Here is a 7,227-nt window from a genome sequence, read left to right as displayed (position 1 = left end):
ATGGTCATTCTCTACGATTCTGCGTTTTTTGTTTTCTCGTATCTTTAAAATTGTGGATGCCACAGATTTTCGCCCTTTGTGGGGGCGGAAGTGGGCGGGGCAAAGTTTTGAAATATTTTTGTAGCAGTGACATATCACAGAAGTCTGGATCCAAAACATCGTTGCTCTAGCTCTTATAGTCTTTGAGCATTAGGCGCTGAAGGGGACGGACAGACGGACAGACGGACAGACGGACGGACGGACAGACGGACAGACAGACATGGCTCAATCGACTCGGCTATTGATGCTGATCAAGAATATATATACTTTATGGGGTCGGAAACGATTCCTTCTGGACGTTACACACATCCACTTTTACCACAAAACAAATTTCTTTTTTTTATACCCGATACTCAAAATGAGTATTGGGGTATATTAGATTTGTGGTAAAAGTGGATGTGTGTAACGTCCAGAAGGAATCGTTTCCGACCCCATAAAGTATATATATTCTTGATCAGCATCAATAGCCGAGTCGATTGAGCCATGTCTGTCTGTCCGTCTGTCCGTCTGTCCGTCCGTCCGTCTGTCCGTCTGTCCGTCTGTCCGTCCCCTTCAGCGCCTAATGCTCAAAGACTATAAGAGCTAGAGCAACGATGTTTTGGATCCAGACTTCTGTGATATGTCACTGCTACAAAAATATTTCAAAACTTTGCCCCGCCCACTTCCGCCCCCACAAAGGGCGAAAATCTGTGGCATCCACAATTTTAAAGATACGAGAAAACCAAAAACGCAGAATCGTAGAGAATGACCATATCTTTTATGCTGCAGAATCTGAATTGGATCGTATTATTATTATAGCCAGCATCACGAAAACAATTTAATTTTTTCTCGCCCTGTCTCTCTCTAACACACAGGTAGCATAGGCGGCTTTGCTTAGAGTAAAACATTAGCGCCTAGATCTCAGAGACTATAAAAGCTAGAGCAACCAAATTTGGTATCCACACTCCTAATATATCAGACCGAGACGAGTTTGTTTCAAAATTTCGCCACACCCCCTTCCGCCCCCGCAAAGGATGCAAATCTGGGGATATTCACAAATCTCAAAGACTATTAACGCTAGAGTAACCAAATTTGGAATCCGCACTTCTCTTAGATCTCACTATAAAACGTGTATCTCAAAATTTCGCCCCACCCCCTTCCGCCCACACAAAGGACGAAAATCTGTTGCATCCACAATATTGCAGATTCGAGAAAACTAAAAACGGGGAATCATAGATAACGACCATATCTATCAGATTGCTGAATCTGGATCAGATCAGATAATTTTTGTAGCCAAAAGGTACAAATCAATTTGCAGTGGCTACGCAGCGCGTGACATCACGCTCAGACTGATTTTCTGTCTCTCTCGCACGCACTCTTTGTCGTGTCGTTTAATATTAGCGGCGTCTGCCGGAGGAAAGCCATACTGACTTAGTATCGGGTATAACTCTAGAGTTGCGGTGTCCGCAGCAACTCACAACGTTCCCCCTCGTTTTCTTTTATACTACTGTATAAATTCTTTGTTAATTGTTGAAATTAATTTATAATTTATATATATTTTTATACCCGATACTCAAAATGAGTATTGGGGTATATTAGATTTGTGGTAAAAGTGTATGTGTGTAACGTCCAGAAGGAATCGTTTCCGACCCCATAAAGTATATATATTCTTGATCAGCATCAATAGCCGAGTCGATTGAGCCATGTCTGTCTGTCCGTCTGTCCGTCTGTCCGTCCGTCCGTCTGTCCGTCTGTCCGTCCCCTTCAGCGCCTAATGCTCAAAGACTATAAGAGCTAGAGCAACGATGTTTTGGATCCAGACTTCTGTGATATGTCACTGCTACAAAAATATTTCAAAACTTTGCCCCGCCCACTTCCGCCCCCACAAAGGGCGAAAATCTGTGGCATCCACAATTTTAAAGATACGAGAAAACCAAAAACGCAGAATCGTAGAGAATGAGATATCTTTTAGACTGCGGAATCTGAATTGGATCGTATTATTATTATAGCCAGCATCAAGAAAACAATTTCATTTTTTCTCGCCCTGTCTCTCTCTAACACACACGTAGCATAGGCGGCTTTGCTTAGAGTAAAACATTAGCGCCTAGATCTCAGAGACTATAAAAGCTAGAGCAACCAAATTTGGTATCCACACTCCTAATATATCGGACCGAGACGAGTTTGTTTCAAAATTTCGCCACACCCCCTTCCGCCCCCGCAAAGGATGCAGATCTGGGGATATTCATAAATCTCAGAGACTATTAAGGCTAGAGTAACCAAATTTGGTATCCGCACTCCTGTTAGATCTCACTATAAAACGTATATCTCAAAATTTCGCCCCACCCCCTTCCGCCCACACAAAGGACGAAAATCTGTTGCATCCACAATATTGCAAAATCGAGTAAACTAAAAACGCAGAATCATAGACAATGACTATATCTATCCGGTTGCCGAATCTGGATCAGATCGGATCATTTTTGTAGCCAAAAGCAAGAAATCAATTTTTAGTGGCTACGCAGCGCCCGACGTCACGCTCAGACTGATTTTCTGTCTCTCTCGCACGCACTCTTTGTCGTGTCGTTTAATATTAGCGGCGTCTGCCGGAGGAGAGCCATACTGACTTAGTATCGGGTATAACTGTAGAGTTGCGGTGTCCGCAGCAACTCACAACGTTCCCCCTCGTTTTTTTCAGTTTTTACATTTCTTTCTGCCTAGTGTTTGTGTGGCTTTACAGGCCTCACTCTAATCGGGCAGATGTTATTCCGCTCAATTTTACAATTTTAGATTTTACAGTTAAGTTTTATGCATCGCAGGCATTTAGAAAAAAAAAATTTTGTTTGGCGGTGGGCGCTCTAGGAAGCGCTGTCGGTTCACTGCTCCGGGTCTAGCTTGTTGCGCTAGACGAGGCCGGTGCTGGCTCCACAGGCTGCTACTGCTTCTCTGTTGGGGCACCGGTGCAGGCTGCACAGGTGTACTCGCAATGCGGCGAGTGTAGAGGTCCCTCGCAGTCGTTCGGGCAGGTCTTCCTTGGCTTTGCTATTTCTGTCGTTTGGGGTGGTGGAGTTACGATTAATATTTTACTGATATTTTGTATTGCAGTGTAGGTGGTTGTGTGCATTGGCTCTTTCATTTTCTTTTTATACCCGATACTCAAAATGAGTATTGGGGTATATTAGATTTGTGGTAAAAGTGGATGTGTGTAACGTCCAGAAGGAATCGTTTCCGACCCTATAAAGTATATATATTCTTGATCAGCATCAATAGCCGAGTCGATTGAGCCCTGTCTGTCTGTCCGTCCGTCCGTCTGTCCGTCTGTCCGTCCCCTTCAGCGCCTAATGCTCAAAGACTATAAGAGCTAGAGCAACGATGTTTTGGATCCAGACTTCTGTGATATGTCACTGCTCCAAAAATATTTCAAAACTTCGCCCCGCCCACTTCCGCCCCCACAAAGGGCGAAAATCTGTGGCATCCACAATTTTAAAGATACGAGAAAACTAAAAACGCAGAATCGTAGTAGATGACTATATCTTCTAGAGTGCAAAATCTGAACCAGATCGTATAATTAATACAGCCAGAATCACGAAAACAATTTCACTCTTTCTCGCTCTGTCTCACTCTAACACACAGGTTTCATGGTCGGTTTTGCCAATTGCAAAATATGAGTTCAAGGATCTCAGAACCTATAAAAGCCAGAGCAACCAAATTTGGTATCCACACTCCTGTGATATCGGACCTTGACCGTTTCCTGTCCAAATTTCGCCACACCCCCTTCCGCCCCCGCAAAGGACGAAAATCTGAGGCAACCACAAATCTCAGAGACTATTAAGGCTAGAGTAACCAAATTTGGTGCACACACTCCTTTAAGATGTCACTATAAAACGTATATCTCAGAATTTCGCCCCACCCCCATCCGCCCCCACAAAGGACGAAAATCTGTTGCATCCACAATATTGCAGATTTGAGAAAACTAAAAACGCAGAATCATAGATAATGACCATATCTATCAGATTGGTGAATCTGGATCAGATCAGATCATTTTTATAGCCAAAAGGAACAAATCAATTTGAAGTGGCTACGCAGCGCCCGACGTCACGCTCAGACTGATTTTCTGTCTCTCTCGCACGCACTCTTTGTCGTGTCGTTAAATATTAGCGGCGTCTGCCGGAGGAGAGCCATACTGACTTAGTATCGGGTATAACCTTAGAGTTGCGGTGTCCGCAGCAACTCACAACGTTCCCCCTCGTCTTTTCTGCTAGCAACAATTTGATGTGATCGAGCTCTGTGTGTAATTTCACAGATGTGCTCCACGGCAAATTATCGTTGCTATTTAGCAGTTTGAGTAGTGTTGCCCTTCTGGCTCTCAGGCGTTTTACTACGCCGCCTCTTTTGCCACACATACCACTCTACTTACTGCGTTCAGTTCCGCTCCATTTCGTTGTTAATTTTTTTGATGTTACTGCTGCTTCCAGTGGTGCCTGCTGTGGTGCTGCTGTTGTTGTCCGCTCTCGCCGCTCTCTCTCTCTCTCCGCTTTTTTTTTTATGATTTATTTTAACATATTTTTGTTTCCGAACATCTACATGTTCGTGACACTTGTCACGGTCGCCATGTAATATGTCACTATGGTAATTATAACACTGGCACGTCTGTGCCGTTTGACTTCGGTTTTTAGAATATCTTTATTGAATTTATTCTTATAACTCAGACCGCATAGCTGCGCTGCCGGTTACGCCAACAGCGGAGCGGCTTCATACATATTTGTCTTATCAGCATAATCGAGAGGGCAAGAGCCGTATGTACATATGTGTATATATATATATATGCTTCAAGTGGTCAGCGTGGGAATGCTGACTTAGCTTAGCGCATAAGCGGCGATCATATTGCACGCTCACTTGAAGTGGTTTTGTTTGTGTACTGCAACAATGTGTTGCTGATACATTTATTGTTAACCATTGGGTACAGTGTACACTCAATATATGCACATACTACAGGGTAATAGACATAGACAAGGGTATGCGGAGCATGGACTATAGATATGTCACTATATATATATATATAGTGACATATCCATAATTCCCCACATCCCATACACATTATGTTTATGTACAATTCATCCACCCCATCCACACAAGTAACAGGACCCCACTCAAGAATCAATAACTATTTCTTCCCATACTCCAAGCTAGGGCCCCCCATAATATAAACAATGGACCACATTGTTTCAGCAACATTAGAATCACGCCACTCTCGAGAAATCGATTCTTTAGAATCACGCCACTCATGAGGACCAATCAAAGCTAGACATAAAACCAAGGAGTATCACATTCCTAGCTCCGTCATGTAATGCAACACCGATCGCCAGCAGTGGATGCCTTTCATCAAAGCCGACGCATCCCCAAATATCGATCCAGGCACGTACGCCACCGACACGAAGATGCAGCCGAGGAAAGCAACGCCCGAAGCCAGAGTCGGGAGTTCCAAGAGAAGGGCTCATGGAAACTAGCCAGCAGCAGAGAGATCAGTTCCGTTTGAGACAAGCAGACCGAAAGTCAAGTCGGGGAATTCATTTAAATCTTGTGACATAAAGATATTTAAGTTGTAAAATAAAAGTCTTTGTTAAAAAACTTAAAATCGAGTTGCGGATATTTAACTGGCGCAGTCGGTAGGATTTCGTTTAAAATTAACACCTATATTTCGGTAATGGTCAGCTTGTGTAATTTATAATTACTGTGATCACGTAATCCCGGAATTGTTAATAAAATTGTGAAATCCGCCAAAGAACCTATGTGCTGCAAGCACATACGATTTGCAAAACTAATTTAAGTGAACTGAAGTAAGCGGAGATAGTGAATCACCAAGGACAGTGAAACACTTAATACAAAATCAAAAAAACTTACAAGTGAACCAAAATAAAGTTTAAAACTACAACAAAACAAAACCCAATCAACACCAACAACATGGCGTTACCACCACTATCATTGAGCGAAATCCACTTGAACCAGGCACTGCTGTCGATCCGACAAATACCTGCCTATGACGGTTCATCTGGACAGCTAAGCTCATTTATCAAACGAATCGAATATGTATGCGGATTATATCCAACTGAAGATCTTCGCCAACAAAGGATCCTATTTGGAGCGACCGAGATCCAACTGTCAGGAGAGGCACAACGCATATCGCAAATGATACAACCCAACACGTGGCTCGAACTGAAGACGGCGCTGATCAACGAGTTCAAAAATCACACACCATATGAAGAACTCTTACGACAACTATACACCACCAGATTCAACGGCAGTCTTCGTAAGTTTATAGAAGAATTAGAGATAAAAGCATTATTAATAAACAATAAGCTAAACTTAGAAAACATACCAGAAAATAATGTCATTTATAAAAACGCTTTGAACAACACAATTAAAGATGTCATTACTCGAAAACTTCCTGACAGAATGTTCATGACCTTAGCAAGAAAAGATATTACCACATTGTCTAATCTTAAGAAGGCAGCACAAGAAGAAGGATTGTACGAAGCTAGTACAACAGATTCAGGTACAAATAAAGATCAATCGAAATCGTCTCAATCAAATCGAAAGAATGTTGGAAACTATTATCCAAATTATAATACTACTAACTATCACAATCAAACTCAGAGTTCATCTGGAACAGGTCAGACTAATCGAACAAATCAAAATCAAAATTCCCAAAATCCTGGATTATACAATGAGTTCAAAAATTCCTTGAATCAAGGTAGGGCTCAGAATCCATTCAATCAGCAAATATCTCAAAACCAAGCTAGTGGGAGTGGATCCAACCAACCTACTAAAAGAGGGAGGGAGAGCCAGAGTGGCCAAACGAAGATGGACGTAAATTTTCATCAAGCCGCCTCGGAAGAAACCGAGGAGGACCCTATATAAACATTACCATTAATAAAAGAATATTAAGGTGTATCGCTGACTCGGGATCATCGATCAACATCATGAAAGAAAATTACACAGATTCCGAGATAAAAGACGATAACCTTACGGTCCATACCATCAATGGACCTGTCCGTTTAACTAAGAGTATAATGAGGAATGCGAACAAAACATGTCCGTCCGAACAAAAGTTCTACATACATAACTTTTCCGAAAATTATGATATTTTATTAGGAAGAGAATACTTGATGGCAAGTAAAGCCGTCATCGATTACAGAAATGACACTGTAACACTAG

This window comes from Drosophila persimilis, unplaced genomic scaffold (genome assembly GCF_003286085.1).
Source record: "Drosophila persimilis strain 14011-0111.01,24,50 unplaced genomic scaffold, DperRS2 tig00000880-arrow-arrow-pilon, whole genome shotgun sequence".
NCBI lineage: Eukaryota > Metazoa > Arthropoda > Insecta > Diptera > Drosophilidae > Drosophila > Drosophila persimilis.
The sequence above is the reverse complement of the archived record's forward strand: the minus strand, read 5'-3'. Positions refer to the sequence as shown.